Source organism: Bos taurus, chromosome 29 (genome assembly GCF_002263795.3).
Source record: "Bos taurus isolate L1 Dominette 01449 registration number 42190680 breed Hereford chromosome 29, ARS-UCD2.0, whole genome shotgun sequence".
In the NCBI taxonomy this organism is placed as follows: domain Eukaryota; kingdom Metazoa; phylum Chordata; class Mammalia; order Artiodactyla; family Bovidae; genus Bos; species Bos taurus.
In genome coordinates, this window is record NC_037356.1 from 28,699,403 (window position 1) to 28,719,828 (window position 20,426).

The following is a 20,426-nucleotide window of genomic DNA, read 5'->3' on the forward strand; positions in this document are numbered from 1 at the left end:
AACAGGTGTTAAATTCTGTTTGGTGTACTGAGCAGACTGGAATTACTTCTCTATGGCAGGACTGTCAAGTCCCAGACACTGATACGCTACACGCAGAGTCTCCAAACCAGAGTGAGCAAGATGGGCCATTGGAATAAGAGAAGAAAACAGTACAACTTTGTTTCTGTGCTGTGTGCGTGCTAAGTTGCTTCACTCGTGTCTGACTCTTTGCGACACCATGGTCTGTAGCCCACCAAGCTCCTCTGTCCATGGGATTCTCCAAGCAAGAATATGGAGTGGGTTGCCATGCCCTCCTCCAGGGAAATCTTCCCAGCCCAGGGATCGAACTAGCAGTTCTTATGTTTCCTGTGTTGGTTCTTTACCACTAGCAACACCTGGGAAGCCCTTTGTTTATATGGATATTTTATCTCATCCTGTCCAGATTTCTATTTTTGAATATGCTCCGTAAGACATTTCATGTATTGGCAGAGCAGTAGGCTTTATATATACTCTCCCACACATGCATCTTCGTATATGTAGGTACTGAGGTATGTTAAACATTCTTTACTGATAGAGTTGTAAACACGTCTGAAAGCCTTGGACTTGGGCCCCTGGCTCACTGTCCAGGACGTGAGTTCAATGCATACGTGCCAGTGTCTCCGGACAAATGTCCTGTCCCCTAGCCTGGCCCCATATCATGCCTAAAGCTTTACAGCCTGAATCTCGCTGGAGGGCAGACTCCTTGGGGATGGTAATTTGGGGACCCTCTTCAGCGGTGACATGTGGCAGTGACTCCACAGGGTCTGGAGCATGGCAGATACTCAATAAATTACATGGGGCTTGAACACTATTTATTTAAATTGAGACATCTGAGAGTCTTTTAAAGTTTTAAAATTTGACTTTAATCCTCAAATGTCTGCTCTCAGAGAGTATGCTTGATATATTTACTTGGGGTCTATTATATAACAACAAAAAATAAGTATATAGGCTGGCGGAGGATGAGATGTTAGGTAGCATCTCTGACTCAGTGGACATGAATCTGAGCAAACTCCAGAAGACAGTGGAGGACAGGGAAGACTGGCAGTGCTGCAGTCCATAGGGTTGCAAAAAGTTTGACGTGTCATAGCGACTGAACAGCAATGCCTCCTGGGTACCAGGTTGTGAGTTAGGTCCTGGGTGACAAATCTGAGGTCTCTGATCTCAAGTTATTTATATTCCTTTTTCAAAATGTTTATTTATTTATTTATTTATTTTTCGGTCATAGGTCCTGTGGAATCTTACCATTTCCTCAGCAGATGCTCTAGACTGTCGGTCTGTTGGTATTTTAGGGAGGGCAGAACCCATCAACCAATGCAGTTGTGTTCTAGGGGCCCTGCTACCCCTCCATGGATGTGGTCAGAGTCCAGTGCAAGCTGGGAGTGATAGTTCTCCCATGAGGGTGGGATGGGGAGATAGAATGGGACCAGGAAAGATACTTAGGCTGTCTCTTAGCTCAACTTCTAGGCTTCTATGTGGAAATTTCAGAAGCCAAGCAGGGGCCTATCATAAGGGCTGAGTTTGAAGGGAAGATCCATCAGTAGAGGGAGATGGCCTTCGAGAAGGCAGACACTGATAGATCTGACAGCTGGCCTCCCTCCTCTTAGGACCAGAAGCCGGGGGCCTCTTGGCCAGGGTTGCAGAACTGGAGGTAGTCAGTGGCTGAATCAGGGCTCTAGGCTCCTCCCTGGGATCCACACACAGAAGACCCTGGGGCACAGGCTGGACCTGCTTCCTCCACCCCAGGTGGTTATGCAGCCAGGACCAGAATCCTCAAAGTCCCCAGTGCTTCTGGGCTGCGGATGCAACCACCTCCCTCCAGCAGCTTCTGGAGGGGCCAGTGGCCCACGGCCTCAGAATGATCACGGGCTGTGTGTGACTTCTTCTTTCTTCCTGTACGAGTTGAGCACTTGCCACCCTGCTGTCTGTTTTTCCTTGCTAAGGTTCAGTTCTAATTATGTTGATTTTCTTCATCCCACCCCCTCCTGGAAGCTTATTAGGTTGAATATTTTTATTTATTATCATTTCGCCCAACTCCTGCCAGCATTTCCAATTACTCTCCCCGCTTCCTTGTAATTGTCTTTCTGTAATGGCTCTGAAACAATTGCGCTAAATGAGGTGTCTCCTGGAAGATGAGAGTCTCACTTCATTAAAGGCTAATGTATTCTCAGCTCCAGCTCTGTGGGGCTAGCTTGGAAGGAAGACATTTAAACAGCTTCTTTTATTTTATAGGGAGCAACTTTTCAGCGACGAAGATGTCTGTGGGGTATATATGTATGTGTGTGTGTTGCCTGATTTTAATTTAAAGAAAGTTTATGAAATAGTGCAAGTCTCCCTGTTGACGAAACTCTCTGTTCCTGGGTAGCTGAGGTTGACGCAGATGGGGTCCAGGGTTCCAGGGCGCAGGAAGACAGGGACATTCTATTCGGATATCCTCCCTGCCTTTCTTCCAGGTCCCCTCCCTTCCTGTCGACCCCTGACCTCTTGATGCCTCCATCCTGTGCTGAGTCCCACTGGATGATGTACCACCTCCTGCTGCATATAATTTTTTTCAGTTTATATATCCTCATTCATTCATTCATTGTTGTTTATTTGTTTACTTGTTCATTTGTTATTCATTGAGCACATTTTTTGTTTTTTTAAAAATGGAGATGGACTCTTTTTTAATTATTTGATTATTAATTTTTAGTCGCACTGAGTCTTTGTCACTGCAAGTGGGCTCTCTCTAGTTGCAGCGAGCAGGGTCTACTCTAGTTGTGGTGTGCAGGCTTCTCTTGGCGGTGGCTTCTATCGGGGCAGACAGAGCACAGGCTCTAGGCCCTCGGGCTTTAGTAGATGTGGTGCATGGGCTTAGGGGCTCTGCGGCACGTGGGATCTTCCTGAACCAGGGATCGAATCCATGGTGGATTCCTATTCACTGTACCACGAGGGAAGTCCCAATGCATGTTTATTGCCTGCTGTGTTCAGGCATGATTCAGGATGGGGATATGACATTTTGGAGCTTACAGATCAGTGAAAGAACAGAGGTAGATGACAGGCAAGCAGGCACTTCTAGTACAACGTGTTAAGTGCTGTCATCAGGCAAGGGAGGACCACCGGAAAGCTCTCAGGAGGGCACCTAGTAAAATCTTGTGGGGTCGAGGGTGACTTCTAGAGGGCAGGGGATGGGGTCTGGGTTGACACCGGGAGGATGACCAGTTTGCCAGGCGACAAGGGCGTGGGTGGAAGTCTTTGAGGCTGAGGGAACTTCTGTAGCCTGGAAGAGTGAGATGCAAGACAGGAGCCGGTGTGGGGCAAGGGCTGTGATGGGAGGAGGGGCTGGAGATCAGGAAGAGTACCGAAGGCTCGGCTACTGAGAGATTGAGTGACATGGGAGAATTTTAAGCTGAGGATTGATTTGGCCAGATGTGCCTTGGGAAGATTGCTCCTACTTGAGTGTGTAGAGTGGATTGTGGTGTGGTGGCTTAGTCGCTAAGTCGTGTCTGACTCTTGCGACCCCATGGACTGTAGCCCACTCTGCTCCTCTGTCCATGGGATTTTCCAAGACAGGACAAATTCAGCCAGGAGTGGGTTGCCATTTGCTTCTCTGGGGGTTCTTCCTGACCCAGGGTTCGAACCCAGATTTCCTGCATTGCAGGCAGATTCTTTACCACTGAGCCACCACGGAAGCCCATAGAGTGGATTGAGGAAGGCCCCCCCAAAAAGGCAAGAGACCTTTGAGGAAGCTGCTGCGGGTGATGGTGGTGTCCTGCCTGGAGGAGGCGGAGGAGAACGAGAAGGCTGTGTACATTAGTGAGATGTTACAGGCGGAGAAATGCTGGGCTCCAAGTGGGGGTGGTGGTGGTGAGGGAGGGGGGTGTTAAGGATGAGAGCTGTTTTCTGGCTCCAGCAGTCAGGTGAATGTGTGTGGTGGGGTTCCCATTTCAGGACAAGGACCGTGAGAGGTCCGGGGAGCTCCCTAGGATGTGGGGCTACCAGGCTCAAATCCCAGCTCAAATCCCAGTGACAGCTGTGGAGCCCCAGTTTCTTCACCAGCGGGGTCCGTGGGTTGCAGGTGGGCATCAGCTCACTCCGTTAAGGGGCGATAAGCAGCTTCATCATCAAACTCTGTGCTCCAGGCTAAGCAGGTCCCCTCTGGGCTCTGACTTCTGACCCAGGCAACACAACCTGTACCAAGGCCTTCGAGCATTGCCCAGGCATCTCCCATAGTTAAGGGCTATCTCTTCTTTTTTTTCAGCCGTGCCACATGGCATATGGGATTTTAGTTCCCTGACCAGGGATTGAACCCCTGACCCTTACATTGGAAGCGTGGAGTCTTAACCACTGGACGGCCAGGGAAGTCCCCAGGGTAGTCTCTTTTAAAGGGTTTTTTATTTCATAGTCAAGAAGGAGCAGGAAGACCCTTCCTGATATGTTTGGGTTAGGAGTGAAGAATGTAAGCTTACAACAAGTGGTGAATCACGTTCATCCAGAAGTGTTTTATGCCTCCGAGCACTTTTTTTTGGATTCCTGGAAGCTCGTGAGTACCACAGTGGTGGTGATAGTGATAAAAGGAATCGTGATGATTTCCCCGTGTATCCAGGCTGCTGTGTCCAGGACACTCTATTAGGCATTGCCTGAAGTATTTTATTTAGTCTTTGTGACAACCCCATTGTGCTGGTATTGTTATCATCACAAACAGGTTACATAAGCAGGCCCCCTGGAACTCCAGCCTGCGGATTCCTTCTCAGGGCAAGGAAGGAATGGGCTATGCCAAAGCCGGTTTGGGGGCAGCCAAGGGCTAAGAGAAGTGGCTTCTTCCATCCTCTGCTTGCTGTTTTTCTGTACTCTTCATGCCCTTTGTTATGGATCATCTTTTCTGCTTATGTCCTAACTCACTCATTCGTTCATTCACGTGAGTCCTTCAAGGCCTCATGCAAATGCCACTAATTCCTGAACAGAGCTGGCACTCGCCCCCGCCCTGGTTCCCAGAATACACTCCTCTCTCTCTGTTATAGCTGCTGATCTGTAGTGAGTTCTTAGCATGTCTGTCACCTCAGCTGTACTTTGGGTTTTCCCTGGGAGGGGATCTTGGCTCACTCCTCTTTATACCCTTGGTACCCAGCACCCGGCCTGGTGCACTGGTGATCTATGAATATACTATTAGTGATGCCAGGATGCTCAGGGGGGGCCTGGGAGGTCAGCAGACAGGAACTTCCTGCCCCCTGTCCATTACAGGAGGAGCAGACGAGCTGCCCAGATACGCGCCAGACTGGGCTTGGCTCCCTGGGTCGGCTGCCTGCTGATAAGGGGCAGCCAGCGGCCAGGAACAGAATTTTCTGTGTGCTCTGGGAGAACGTGGGGATTGAGGTAAGCGCTCCTCCAGGGCAAGGACTGAAGGAAGCAGCGTGGAACTGGATGTTTATTCCGATGAGGTGCTTATGTAACACCAGGCTTCCTTGGGCTCCCGGGGACTGAAGGGAGCACACACCAGAGAAACAAACAAACGGAAGACAGCGGCGAGCCACTCGCTGTATTAGACAAGCGAAGTGAAGAGGTGCTCGCATCTGCTGTCTCCTGTGAAAATTTAGTGCAATTGCCAGGCAGCTTTTTGTTACAAAGAATAAAATGTGTCTAAATACTCAAGTGCAAAAGTCAACGATAGTTTTCCAGCTCCTCAAATCTTGCTCTGATCGCCATTCCTCCCAGGCCGTGATGGGGTGCCGGGAGATGCTGTGCTCAGGAGAATTGGGGCCATCTCTTGAGCAGGTCCCTTCTCAACCTGCAGAATCAGGGCTCTGATCACAGCTGGAGGGCAAACAAGGGGAGAAGGAGGAGGAAGGAAGCACTAGGGTTCCTGATCACTAAACAGCGGTGTGACCTGGGGCAAGTGCCTTGCCCTTGCTGAGTCTCAGTTTCTAAATCTGTGGATGAAGAGAACCATTACCCTTGCCCTCACCTGCAGCCTTGTTGTTTTGAGGCTGTGTACCCCATGGCATGGAGAAGGAAATGGCAACCCACTCCAGTGTTCTTGCCTGGAGAATCCCAGGGATGGGGGAGACTTGTGGGCTGCCGTCTATGGAGTCACACAGAGTCGGACACAACTGAAGTGACTTAGCAGCAGCAGCAGCGGCACCCCATGGCAATGCGTGGGATCGTGACCCCTCTGTAATGTGGCCTCTCATACAAGTTGGGTAGCACAGAACCCTCTGCCGTGCTCTCTCCCGCCAGCTCTGAAGCTGAGTTAGGGCTCCCCACCTCACTCTCCACAGGGGTTGAGGATCTAAGTGAGTTCTAAATCTGGGGCTTCCTGGGGCTCTTGGAAACAACAGGCCAGGCCTCCTGAGCCCAAGGGAAATGGGGAACTGAACTTTGTGCTACAGAACAGTGGATAAGAAGTCTTCAGATCCTAGAATGGAGCTGGACAAAACATCACTGTTCATTTAGTAAGCATTTACCTAGGACCTACCACGTGCCAGGCATTGTGCCAGCAGCCCCTGGCCTTCCAGAACTCATGGGCTAACAGGTATTCCAGGTTAGTGCCCAATCCTCTCCATTCCATGAGAGAACAGACGGCCAGGGGATAAAGTGACTATCACAGAGTCACATAGCCAGTCGGTGGACTTGGCAGGATCAAAAATCTGCTTTGTGAGGCTAAAATGAGCTGATACACGCCAAGGGCTCAGAGCCATGCTAGGCACCTGTCTAGTGAGTTCGCTGTACCTGCATCCGCTGGGGCCACAGGCTCTAGGAGTGGCACTCACATGGCACCTCTTGTGTCCTGAGTCCACGTGTTTGAGATGAGACTGCGCCGCACCTCTAAGGTGACACTGACAAAGGGAGGGTGGGAAGGACAGTGGGTCTGAGGCTTCCGGCTCTTGGCATTTTATTCTTCTATTCAACCCAGGCTTATGGAGAGTGTGCCTTATGCCAGGCACTGGGACTGAACAACCCCACAAGCCCCATACCCTTGAGGGGTTTGTTTGTCAATGGAGAAGGAGGTTGGACCATAAGTAAACCACGTATTTGCCAAATGATAAGTGTTATGAGAGTGCTGTGAGAGTCCTGTGCAGGATTTTTTGTTGTTGTTGCTGTTGTTCAGTCGCTCGGTTGTGTCTGACTCTTTGAGACCCCATGGGTTGCAGCACGCCAGGCTTCCCTGCCCTCACTGTCTCCTGGAGTCTGCTCAAACTCATGTCCATTGAGTTGGTGGTGCCATCCAACCATCTCACACTCTGCCTCCCTGTTCTCCTGCCTTCAGGGGGCACTGCACTCCTTTGCAGTGTGATTTAGTAGAGCTTACCCAGATAGTGGGTTAGGGGGCAGTGAAGGTGAGGTGTGGGCTAGGGGGTTGAGGCAGATTTTCTTTGCTTCTAAAAGTTGCCCTGCCAGGAATGAGGGGTGTGGCATACGGAGAACTTCTGCTCAGCTCTATCCCCTCACCTCTAAAGCTCAGGCTCCCAAATGATGTAGCAGTACTGAGATTGTTTCCTCCCTGCCCAGCCTCCAACCCACAGCAGGAAGTAGCGAATCCAGAATAAGACCCCTCAGATTTCACCACTATCCCCTTGAGGGGCTCAGGGACTTCCCTCCGCTACAATTTGGACATCCATCAGAAGAATTCTTAAAAGAAACATTTGACTCAGAATCAAGTGTCTTCCTTCTTCTGGGCCTCATCCTCATTGCCTCCCACCCTAACTGGGCATCTCAGGTGCAAAACCAGGAACAACAGAGACATTCTTGGCCAGATAACACCCACTGTGTCTGTATTTGGGGTAGGCACAGAGGGGCAGGCCAGATTTCATTCAGTCCAGTCCTGGGCTGACAGATCCGGGAATCCCCAAGGGGGCCTATTCACCTAGCCCTAGGGGTTAATGGTCAGCCGGGCCTCCCCTCCTAGTGTATTGATTCTTGTGCTCAATCCCTTTTTGTCCACCAGTCCCCTGACTCAGTAGCCCCTGGAGAGATGCTTTCTTCCCGGGTCATTGGCCACTCCGGGTCTCTCAGCAGATGGACCCCACTGCTCTTCCCCCACCCAGCTGCTGAGGTGGGTACAGATTTCTTAGTAATGATCTTCTTCCAGGATCCAGGGAGAGAGAGGAGCTGCTGCCGCTGCCTCCGCTGCTGCCAACATCAAAGCTTTCTGCGTGGCTTTGGTAGAATGTTAAGAATTGCGAGATAATTAAGTTGCATTTCTGTGCATTGTTTACTGTTGCTCTCAACCAATCACTATTCCGTAGGGGCTAATCTGTGCTGGGTTTTTTTTTTCCCCCTCTTTGGAGTGCCTGTTTGTACCACATTCTTCATTATGCTTCAGTTACAATTTTAATTTTACTATTATTAAATCTTCCCCAAAGCTGTATTATTCTGCGCCTCTGAGCTGGAATTCCTGATTTGGGGACTGTTTGCATCTGGGCCTGTTCACAAATGATTGTTCTTGTTTACAAAAGAACATACATTACAACTCAGCACTGGAGGAATCCTGGCTCCCTTCTCCTCTCCCACCCCTCGACTCACCTGGTTGTAGGAGATGGGGGAGAGAAGACAGCAAAGGGGATCTGACAATTTTTAAGAGATTTTCCTGTTAGAGCACCTTCATAGCCTCTAATGGCCAAAGAAGAGGATTGGAAATTGAGTTCGAGGTTGGGGGCGGGGTGGCGAATGAGCTTCATTTTTTTTTTTTTTTTTAGTATTTATTTATTTGACTGTCAGGTCTTTGTTGCGTCATGTGGGATCTTTCCTTCCAGCGCTCAGCTCTAGCTGTGGCTCGTGGGCTCAGTAGTTGCAACGAATGGGCTTAGTTGCCCCGCAGCATGCGGGATCTTAGCTTCCCAACCAGGGGTCGAACCCACGTCCCCTGCATTGCACGGCGGATTCTTAACCACTGGACCACGTTAGAAGTCCTGAGGCTTCGTTTTTATACCCTGCAAATTACCAGCTTCTTTACTTCCTTAGGCCTGTGACATTGGGCTGTTAAATAACATTGCTCAGCCTCTGATTCTGCTTGAAAAATCAGGAAAATTCTGATGATGCTATAATACTGCCCCACTGGTAAGGATGAAAAGGGATAGTGGTGCCCGCCAGATGAGGAGGACTTAGCGAGGGGCAGGTAGAGTTACAGTATCCTCATCATCAGCACCTTCTCGTTCTGTCTCCTGTCTGTTTTGCTTCTTCCATCGCCTGTCCCCAAGTTTACCCGCTTGGCTCCCCTTAAGCCTTCCTCTGCTCTGTCATCACTAAGCCAGTGGAGTGGAATCGCAAGTGCTTTGCATATGCTCCCCATTACTGGGGGCTGATAGGAGTAACTTACCTACCTTCTCAGGAAGAAAACAGGGCAGATTTGCAGGGGCCTGAGCTTGCGGAGGGAATGGAGCTCTGCCCCTATGAAGGTGGCCCGCCCTGGGGTTTTGAGAGCCCAGAGCCAAATGCCAGAGTCCCCTGCCCCAGCTGGACCGGACAGGAGCAATGCAGCCCATGTCTGGAGCTCTCCTCCCTGCACTCAGCCCAAGGTCCCTGCCTTCTCAGCCTCCTCCTGGGGTCCCCTCAGCTTCCTTCTTCCCTGTCACCCGGTCCCCCATGCCTCCACACACACTAAAACCATAACTTTTCCCCCCTTTCCCATTATCTCTAACCCATATACTCTGGGAAGTTTAATTTGTTCTCGGTAGTAATCACCATTAACTAGAAATTGTCTTTCTCTGTGTAAACACGTCATTAGTGAAGCTGGTTTTCTGCAGGGTCCAGATTTCATTTTTATTAAAATGAAACACTTTCAGGCGCCTCACTGTGTCCAAGGAGAGAGAGTATAATTTTAACCCATTGGGTTGGCCACAGATAATTGGGCTGGCATTTGATTGGACGATTAGGGAAATATCTTCTTCACATGCAGTATAATTTGCATTTTTTTCCCACTTATATGAAGCTAAGTCATGCTTTCGTACACAGGCAGTTTTAATGAGCATTATAAATCCTAATGAATATATTTTCATGTTCATTTTATTGGCTTGTTTTTATTACAAGAGGTCTGAAAAACAGGGCCAGTGAGGGAGCCGCAGAGGAAATGGCAGGGGAGAGAGGCAGCCTTCCGCCCCTCCCTTGGCCTCCCCAGGCTGCTAGGGAGGGTGGGGGATGGGGGGGACTCTGTTGATGTGGGAGGGCTGAGCAGGAGAGGGTCAGCTAGGTCCCCATTAACCCAAACCAGAAGCTGCCCGGGACCCAAGGGGATGCACAGAATATGCCTCTGGCCCTGGGGTCCTCGGAGCTCCTGCTGCAGCCTGGCCCCCTCTGCAGCCTCAGCTGCTGCAGCAGTGAACAATCTGGAACCAAAGGGGCACAGGCTACTTCTGCACAGTATCTGGCATGTGCTAGGAACCCCATACAGGCTGATGAGATGGAGTTGAATTGAATTCTGATTCACAAGGAGTTGCCGTAATCAGAGCTTTGTTGTTGTTCCGTGGTTCAGTCATGTCCGACCCTTTGCCACCCCAAGGGACTGCAGCACGCCAGACTTCCCTGTCCTTCACCATGTCCCGGAGTTTGCTCAAACTCATATCCATTGAGTCGGTGATGCTATCTAACCATCTCATCCTCTGCCGCCCCCTTCTTCGTTTGCCTTCTTTCCCGGGATCAGAAGCAGAGCACTGGTTTTCAAACCCAACCCTGAAAGGACGTTAGCGAGTGTACAGCATACATTCTTCTCCTGGATGCTTCAGAAGCTTTGTCAATGTCTTAGGGTCTCAGCACATTGCGATGAGAATTAGCTACAGGGTCAGAGCTCTGCTTCTCTCTCTATTCGTTCAACAAACATTTGGGGGGCACCTACTCTGTTCCAGGGCTTCCCTGGTGGCTCAGACGGTAAAGAATCTGCCTGCAATGCAGGAGAACTGGGTTCGAGACCTGGGTCAGGAAGATCCCCTGGAGAAAGGAATGGCTACCCACTCCAGTATTTTTGCCAGGGGAATTCCATGGACAGAGAAGCCTAGAGGGCTACAGTCCATGGGATCTCACAGAGTTGGACACGACTGAGTGACTAACACACATACTGTGTTCTAGGGGACATGTACAAAGTGATCCCTAAAATCCCCACCAGCTCCCGCATTTTAAAAATAACTGTAATAAGTGACCAATAAAATATAAATAAGTAAAGTGGCCTTTTTGTTCCAGCTTGGATTTCTGGTTCTAGATCAATCCATGTGCGCGCAGGGTCTGGTCTCTTTCTGCCAGGCACCCTGAGTGCCTCTCTGTTTTCCAGCCGTCCTGCCCCAGCGCTCAGTGCTCCCCAGGCATCTGCTCAGATGGATAAGGCGTTGTGGTCCGGCTCTTGGTCATTCAGCCTGGCCACCAGGATTCTCCTTCTCAGTGCTTTGCTCCAGCCAAAGGGCACCCACGGCATCTCCTCCTCTCAGGACCCCAGGGCGAGCCCACCTTCCCTTGCTGACACAAGCTTGGCTGTGGGCCTCGCTATGGGAAGCCTGCCTAAGGACCTGCCTAGCCTCCTGTGTCGTCTTCCTGCTGAACTTCTGCTCCTCCTCACAGAGCTTGCTCTCTGCTGACCGTCCCACCTCGCTCCTCATCTCCCACCTACCCTTCCCTCCAATTTTTGTTTCTTTGAAACTATGATTTTATTTATTTATTTTTGGCTGTGCTGGGTCTTCTTGGCATGTGTGCTGTGTTCAGTCGCTCAGTCGTGTCTGACTCTTTGTGACCCATGGACTTTAGTCCTCCAGGCTCTTCTGTCCATGGAATTTTTTCTAGGCAAGAATACTGGAGGGGGTTGCCATTTCCTTCTCCACAATTTTTGTTTTTTTAATCAGAAAGATGTTTGCTGCTCTTTTGGGTTGGGAGTTTGGAGATGTTTTAGAAGCAAATTCGACTTAAAACGAATTCCGTTTCCTTTGCCGCCATCCCTTCAAAAAGGCAGCTCGGAGCTAGGGGAGCCTCCTGGGAGGCTGACCACAACCACAGGGTGGGCTTCATCCTCTACCAGAACCTCCCACCCCATGCACATGGATGCAGCAGAACACGCCTTGCTGCAACCTTCCGGGCGACTTGGTGCTTTCCTGCTATGCAAGAGAGGTTTACTGACCAGCTGTCCTGTGCTAGACTCTGTGAGAGACAGAAAACTATCAGAGAGGCCCCGTGGTCATGGAAAGTGGACTGGCCCACGTGGGAAGGATGCAAAGGATGCAGTTGAATTCTGGCTCTGCTGTGTGCGGCCCCTCACTTCCCTAGGCCTCTTTGCCCTCATCTGTTACATGAGTGTCATGATGGCACCCACCTCACAGGAGATGGTAGAGATTTAAATGAGACAGTGATGATGGAAACTGTAAATGCTGCTCATTATTCAGGTGCAATGTGACTGAGTCCTAAAGGGAGTCACACCATGGGTCCTGGCCCACTTCGTGTCTTGGATGGCCTGGTGAGAAGGTAAAGAGATGCATGCTGTCGGGCTGGGATGTTGCTGCTTCCTGGAGTCCACTGCTTGTGTCTTATGTCCAGCTCTGGTCGGAGCTGTACCACTGGGAGGGTTTGGTGGGTCTGGTTTCACCCTCACCACCACACTTTGAGCAATGATCCGTCGATGCTGAGTGAGTGTCTGCATTTGGCGTTGGGCAGGGGGCAGGGACCCTCCCCGTGGGCAGCTCTTCTCCCAGGAGTGGGGACTCAGCACCTGTGGCATCATATGCAAGGTACTGATGAGCGCTGATTTGTCTGCTTCCTCTGATAGGTAAAACTGCAAACTTCTGGACAGGGGTCCTTGCCTGAGATTTTTTCCACATGCTCCCCTCACCACCACATCCACAATGCCTGGTTCTGGGTCATTGTTCAATAAACGCTCTCCGATGACCTTGCTGGCCAGGGGCAGGCTCCAGTCCTGCTCACTCCCAAGTCAAGGCCAAGGGCCCAGATGTACACAGCTGGTCTTGCTCTGTAGGCAGAGGGCTGGGCCAGCGGACATGACACCGGCTCTGATGCTGTACTTGTTGGAGCTGCAGAAACAGTGGAAATCACTCACTGGAGAGACTGGAGTTTTCAAAGTGGTCAGTGCAAAAGCAAACCGCTGCCCCAGGGCCTGATCTTCATGAGGGAGCTCAGAAGGGAGAAGGGGTGCAGAGTGGCCACCCAGTCGTCTGAAACCAACGATTTTAGGGTGACTGGAGGGGAAGATTATTGAAAAAGATGTAAACTCATCGGGAGTGGTGAGACAGGGGTACTGGAGAGGAGGAGGGGGCTGCCTGCTCACATCCCAGTTCTAGAGGAAGGGAAGTGGGGGAGGGAGCAGGCCTGAGTGACCTTCAAGGTTGGGGATGAGGGTCAGAGCAAGCCGGGCATGAGGCAGACCTCAGAATGAAAGGAACCTGTGTTCTGGCTGCCACAGGAGGATGGCCAGCTAACGGGTGGAGGAGGGGGGCGGGCCGAGAGAGCCATCTCACCTCTCCGGCAGGGGGTGTTTGTCTAGCGTCCAGCCTGAGTCTTGACAGGTTGGTGTGTTTGCTCGGGGCCACTTGAGGAGCTCCAGGCATTGTGGGATGGCTGGAGATGCCACCCCGAAACCAGTATTTTTTGCCCTCTACCACTACCCATCCCCTGAAGTGAAGGGTAGTCACTCAGTCGTGTCCAGCTCTTTGTGACCCCATGGACTAAAGCCCACCAGGCTCCTCTGTCCCTGGGATTTTCCAGCAAGAATACTGGAGTGGGTTGCTATGCCCTCCTCCAGTGGATCTTCCCAACCCAGGGATCGAACCCAGGTCTCCTGCATTGCAGGCAGATTCTTTACCTTCTGAGCCACCACCTGTCCTCAAAGGCCACATGCTTGGGGTAGGGGGTCAGAACTAGCTGAGACCTAGGCTCTCCTCTGGGCACCTCATCACCCCCTTTTCCCTCCATCTCTGACTCTGCCCCTCGGACCTGTCTGCCTCTCCCACGGCTCGCCAGCTCGCTCCTTCTCTCTGTGCTCCTCTTTCTGTTTCTATGCTCACTGGTTGGTGCTTCTTTTGTTGTCAGCGACGCCCCCTCGACCCCAGGCTTGTGTCCGGGAGTGATGCTGGGTTAAGCATCTGCAGGAGCAGACGACCTACGGTACATGCCTGTCTGTACTGAGAGGGACATAAGCGAAGATCCACGGCACCTGTGTGCCAACCCCCCTTTTCTATGTGCCTCAGTTTCCCCAGAAACGCAGTAGGGGGATGTGGCACTACTCTTCAAGAATGCTTCCCTGGTGTGTGCTCCCCACCCCCGCCCCCCGCCTCCTGCCTGGGCTGCAGGAGTGGGAGGTGGTGTGAGAACTGGGAGATGGGGGGAGCACACGGAGGGGATCTGCTGCCCGGACCAGTTTAGGCAAACAGCAGGGACTGCTGGTGGAGGCTCCAGCCCCCACTTACGCGGTAACAGCTGCAGTCCAGCTGCTGGCATCCCTGCTGGGGGAGCGTGCTAAACCTCTCCAGGGTCAGCGCTGTGGTATGTCGGTTTCCATAGCAACCAGCCAACGGGCCACTTTCTCAGAACAATTCCCCTACTCAGCCGGGTTCTGGACTTAGCTCAGCCCAAGGGCATGTGGCTGAGGAGCAAAGCAGGAGGGGGAAAGGCTGCCCGAGGGCCAGATGGCCCCCCCACCCCCTGCAGAAAGTGGCTATCTCCAGTCTCGTCTGAGTACAGAGGGTGTGGACCAGCAGGACAGGGCAGGCGGACTCTCTTCCGGTTCTGGCTGTCCCTCGCCCCCTGCTCTTTGCCACCCTCCCACGCCCACTCATCCACAGACCGCCCAGCTCGGCCTGGCTGGACGTATCAGGTCTTTGTCTGGATCACAGCTGCCTTGGCTGGGCTCAGAGCTGGGAGGAGAAAGTTCCGGAATGGTGTAGGATGGGCGGGGGAGGGGGCTTGCTGTCCTCCATCTACGCACCCTTCCATCCCACTCCAGGGCCATCGGAATTCCACCCGCCCGCCCTCAGTGACCTCTGGGGAAGACAGGGTCAGAGGATGGGAAAGGTCACCTTTCTCAAGCCCCTTAGAAATAAACTCCGTTAACCTGAGCAGGTTGGTGCCATGCCTGACACTTTCGGAAAGGGAGACTCAGTAGAGAACAGACACATTAGAAGCTCACAGGGACCTTGATCCATTTTCTGGGTGAGGAATCGGGGTGGTGGAGGGGTTGGACTGCTTTGTGTGAGGATGGGATAGCGTGGGGGCACCAGGCCTCCATTCCTGGGTAGAGGCCATCACTCCTCCCCTCCTTCCTCTCCCTGGTTGGGCTCGCTGTTCAAGTCCAGAAACGGTGAGGGAGGCCAGAGCTTCTTCCCCAGGCCCCTTGGAACACAGCTCAGGCCACAGGGAACTTGGGGGCCATAGGGCCCTTGTTGTTGGACTTAAGTTTATTCCCAGAAGGGAGCCATTAGCAAATGGGGAAACTGGGATTAGGGCTGGTGTCTCTGAGCAGGCCTAATAACCTCAGGGTTGGGCACAGGGCTAGGACTTGGTGTCCTGACAAGTGACCAGGGTGGTGCCTGGGGAGGCGTAGTGTTCCCAGAGTGACCTGTCCGGCTGTCTTGCTCATCTTTTCTGATCAACGGTTATGCACTTTCAAAGGGCCTAGTTCTTCCTTCTCTTCCCCTCATCCCATCTACCCTCTTACCCCCTTAAAAGGACGGGACAGATGTCCTTTCTTCCACACACCACAGCTGCAGCCGGACACATTCCCCTAGCCCCCGGAAACAGGTGTGGAGGATTTCTCAGCCCCTGGGGATGAGGGGCATTCAGGAAGATGACCAGTTTTAGAAGCTGCATGAGTTTTCATCCCCCTCTGTGAAATGGGCGTGTTGCCTTGGATTAGCACTTCCCAAAGTGGGCTCTGCAGCACAGTGGGCTCCTTGTGGGGCGGGGGGTGGGGAGGGGAGAGCCCTGAAGCCAAGCAAACTTGGGAAATGCTGCCTAAACAATTCCTTTTGAAGAGTTACAGGGCTCTTTACCATTTTAAAGATTTTAACAAGTTCAGGATGCAAGACAACCCAGGGCTTCCTAAACATTTATGACCATGGCACCCTTAGTGCACATTCTATGAACAAACCCACCTGGCAGTTATCAGCCTGTACCAGACTTTCTAAGGCCTTCCAAGTTACTCCTCAACATCTGAGGTGCTTCCCCCACATCTGAACATCTGAGATGTTCCCGGCACCACGGACGGTCCTGTGACCACACCCCAACCCTGGGCTCAACCCTCCTGCCCTCCCTCCACCACCACCTCCTACTGGCTGGCTGCTCAGCTTTGCTCAGATTATCTCCATTCCAGATGGAGACACTGGTGTCTGGTACGAGGAGAGGTCTCGCCCTGGACCCTCGAGAGCCAGGGCAGAAGTGGAGAAGCAGTGTGCTGGGATGTCTCAGGTTTCTCGAGGGAGGGAAGCCCTCATGGCTCCACCCCTACCCCCAACTGTCCCCCCAAGGCTCATGGGTCATCTGTGATTTTACTGCTTTAAAAAGTGAGGCAGTGCTTCTAGAACAAAGGGAGGAGAAAGTTCTGGCTCCCAAGCGTCTAGAAGGAGGACCGTGAGTGGTGAAGCTTAAAAAAGGAAAACTACGGGGGCGTCTCTAGTGGCTCAGTGATAAAGAATCTGCCTGCCAATGCAGGAGACATGGGTTCGATTCTTGATCAAGGAAGATCCCACATACTCCGGAGTAACTAAGCCCGTGGGCCTCAACTACTGAGCCTGTGGCTCTAGAGCCCAGGAGCTGCAGCAAAAGCCACCACAGTGAGAAGACCACGCACCGCAGCTAGACAGTAGCCCCTGCTTGCTGCAACTCGAGAAATGCCTGAGCAGCAACAAAGACCCAGTACAGCCAAAAATAGATAAACCGAAAAAGGAAAAGTGCCCTTCTCCTCTCTTTCCTGTCCAAACTCTCAGAAACAACACCTCACATTCTCCAGCCTTTAAATTTTCCAAAGACCTTGGGTGGAAATGCCCACATCTGCCCGTGAGGGGACAGCCGTGACGGACCGGACACCTGACCCTGAGGCAGAGCACCTGGGCTCCCTCCGTCAGATCCTCCATTCAGTTGTCCTGTCTCTCAGAAGGAAGAATTAGTTGCATTCTCGCAGGATTCTTCAAAGAACTAAATGATATGATAAACACGACAGGGCCAACACGTAAGAACCCAGTAAGCCTCAGCTTAGGGGAATTAAATCCCCCAAGAGGCAAGAATTCTTTATTTTTAGTGGGAAGAAAATTGAAGTTCGGACAAGTTAAGCGACTTATCCAAGGTCTCACAATTTTCAGCCTCCTGATTCCAATCCTTTGCTTTCCCATTTTATGTCATTTCCAGGAAAATGCCTCTGAGTGGGCACATGTCTCACTGTTTCTGGAGGGCGTTTAGCCATTGTGATTTCCTTTACTTTTGAACTTATTACTCTCCCTGAGCAAGTGAAATGCTTTCTAGAGACAGACAACAGGACAGGCCTGCTTTCTTGGAGGAGTTTGGCTGGGGGTGTGGAGGTGGAAAGCGGGCATTTGTTCTTGAGAAAGCAGCAGGTAGCTCTTCACGTCACCTGCAGAATTTCTTACCCAGTTTCTGCCCCTTTTTCTTATAGCAGCAAAACCCATCTACACGCATAAACCTGGGGGTGGGGGTGGGAAGTAGGAGAGGCCTCAGTGCTTTCTCCCGACTCGACTCAGGCTTTAAATCATTTTAGTTAGCGCACGGAAATGAGGACAGAATAGAGAGAAATGAGAAAAACAAGAATGCCTTAATGTGCTCCTCGCTGTGCTAGGATCTTAGGAGCGCGCTTTCTGCAAACATCGTCTCTAGCTTTTGATTTTTATGTCGGTGAGAGGGAAGCTGTTCAGAGCCTTAGGTGAAAGGGGTTCTTTTCCTGCAAGGAGTCAGCTCTGTGATTGCTATCACTGTCATCAGGTCTGATACTGACATCTGAGCACAACATAGACCCTGGTCAGCAGGTTCATTTGGCTAAGTAATTGTGTTGGCCAAAAGCTCATTTGGGTTTTTCCGTAAGATGTTATGAAGAAACCTGGATGAACTTTTTGGCCAACCCAATACCTTCTTTTCTGCCACCTCCATTCCCCCGTCATCATCTAAAAAGATCACAACCAGTGAAGTTGGGAGGGGTGGGTAGACCCGTTGGTGAAGTTCAAGCAGCTGGTCTACCAGACTTGTCTCCACGTGCTCACGGGCACACTCGTGTGCCCAGGCAGACCTCCCTCCTGTCCCTGGAGTGAATCGAAGGATGTGCTTGGAGAGGAATGTCCCTGAAGTCAGCTTTCCTCAGCTCCTTTGGTCCTGCCCTCCACCTGCCAGGGCCTCTCTCCCCCTGCCCGTTCCGATGCAGACTTTCTGAGTAAGAGGAGGAAGGAAGATTCTGTCTCCCGGATGATCCTAGCTCTGCTCATCTCACGTAAAGGGCTGGCCTGGCTCCAGCGGGTATCTGGAGTGAAAACAACAAACAACCCCAAACGTCTTCCAGCATCAGATCGATAAGCTCCGATCCCACCACAGGCGGTTTCCTGCTCAGTTTTCTGATAGAGGAGCCTGTGTGTGTGTGTGTGTGTGTGTGTGTTTTCTCTGCTGATTTATAGACACTTTGTGGATCGGTCGACACAAGAGGAGGAGGGGGGCTGGGGGCAGGGTATTGTCTTTGAGCAGAGGCCTGATTAGAACAAGGAGCTAATCAGCACTATTTATGAAGGTGTTTTGTACAGGAGTTTGTGTTGAGTGATGGGAGGAGGCGGAGAGCTGTGAGAGAGAAAAGGAGAAAATGCCACATGGGTGTCTGACACCCAGAGGGTCAGAGACATGAGACAGGTCTGTCTGCAGCTCACCTCTGAGAGTCTCTGGCCTAAGGGTCACAGGAGCCTTAGGAGGAGCATGGGGCCAGGACCCAGTGGCCCCTGGAGTGAGCAGAGAGCAGTCGCTCCCCCCCCGTATTGTCCCCATCTCTGCAAATGTCACCAGGCCAACCGTTGCTCCGAAGTCAGTGCGTGGGCTCAGAAAGCACCTCTCGGTCCATTTTCCCCTCTCCCTCTGTACCTAGTGTCTGGGACCATGTGCTGGTGAAACTGCTTCCTGTAACAGTGGGAGCAATTTTGATTTGAAGTAGACAACCTTGGACCTGTAGTGTGGGCTTTCCAAACCTGGGTTTCCTGTGTCTAAAATGAAGGCTCCCAACAACCCTCTGACCACTTTATGACACTGTGAGGTCAAATGTGATGTGTGGTTGTTGTTCAGTTGCTCAGTCATGTCTGACTCTGCAATCCCATGAACTGCAGCATACCAGGCTTCCTTGTCCTTCACCATCTCCCGGAGCTTGCTCAAATTCATGTCCATTGAGTTGGTGATGCCATCCAGCATCCATGTCTTGTCCCCTTCTCCTCCTGCCTTCAGTCTTTCCCAGCCTCAGGGTCTTTTCCAGTGAGTTGGCTCTTTGCATCAGGTGGCAAAGTATTGGAGCTTCAGCTTCAGCATCAGTCCTTCCAATGAATATTCTGGATTGATTTTCTTTAGGACTGATTGGTTTGATCTCCATGCTGTCCAAGGGGACTCTCAAGCGTCTTCTCTAACATCACAGTTCAATAGACTCAATTATTTGGCACTCAGCCTTCTTTATGGTCCAACTCTCACATACATACGTGACTGGATGAAAACCATAGTTTTGGTTTTCATCTGGAAAACTGGAAAAACCATAGCTTTGACTATATGGGCCTTTGTCAGCAAAGTAATGACTGCTTTTTAATATGCTGTCTAGCATATTAAAATGTGATGTGGGAAAGTTCCTTTTCAAAGCTTACGGATATATGTTTTATTATTCTTATGAGCAGACTTTGCTCACCAGCTTAATGCTGGGCTGGAGGCTGGGCCTGAAGCTGGGAGCTGGAACAGATGCAGAATTTTACTCTCTCGAGTGCAACCTTCAGATCTTCAGGAAGTTATTCCTCCCTTGCATCCAAATTAACTCTGGCTTGCAGCAACATCATTTAAAGCATATAGAAGTTGGAAGGCCTTAGAACAAAAGCTCCTGGAGGGCAGGGGGTCTGGGCTGTATGTGACAGAAATCTCTTGCTTCAAGGAGGAATCAGTTCAGTGGTGGTGCTTCTTCTCTACCCTCAAGGTCTGGACACGGGCGAGCACTTTAAACCCACAAGGTGGCTGCGTCATCTCTGAGAATTCTATGGCCGTCTCTGGGATGAGCTGAGGAGGCCAGGAAGTGGCTTTGGGTCCATCAGTCACTCTGGCACCAGAGGCCAACAACTGTAGCCTCCTGGGGTGGCACTGGGGGAACTGCCAGTGGGGGAGGGTGCCATGTGGTGGGGGGATGGATGTGTTACCATCACATGCCCTTTTCCACCAGGGTGCTGCTATATGTGGTCCCTGAAAGTGTGACCGAGAAGTGTCTCACGAGGGGAGAAGGATGATAGAGATGGGAATTCTTG

General features: G+C 51.4%; 1 protein-coding gene and 1 non-coding gene across 5 annotated transcripts in view; both read left to right on the top strand.

The window, feature by feature from the left end:
• Positions 1-20,426, top strand: part of PKNOX2 (PBX/knotted 1 homeobox 2) — a 298,217-nt gene that overhangs the window by 102,761 nt on the left and 175,030 nt on the right. The gene's annotated exons all lie outside the window — the stretch shown is intronic.
• On the top strand, positions 17,956-18,037 carry MIR2285R (microRNA mir-2285r). The gene has a single exon (NR_107819.1). It is a non-coding gene; the product is annotated as a microRNA mir-2285r (primary transcript).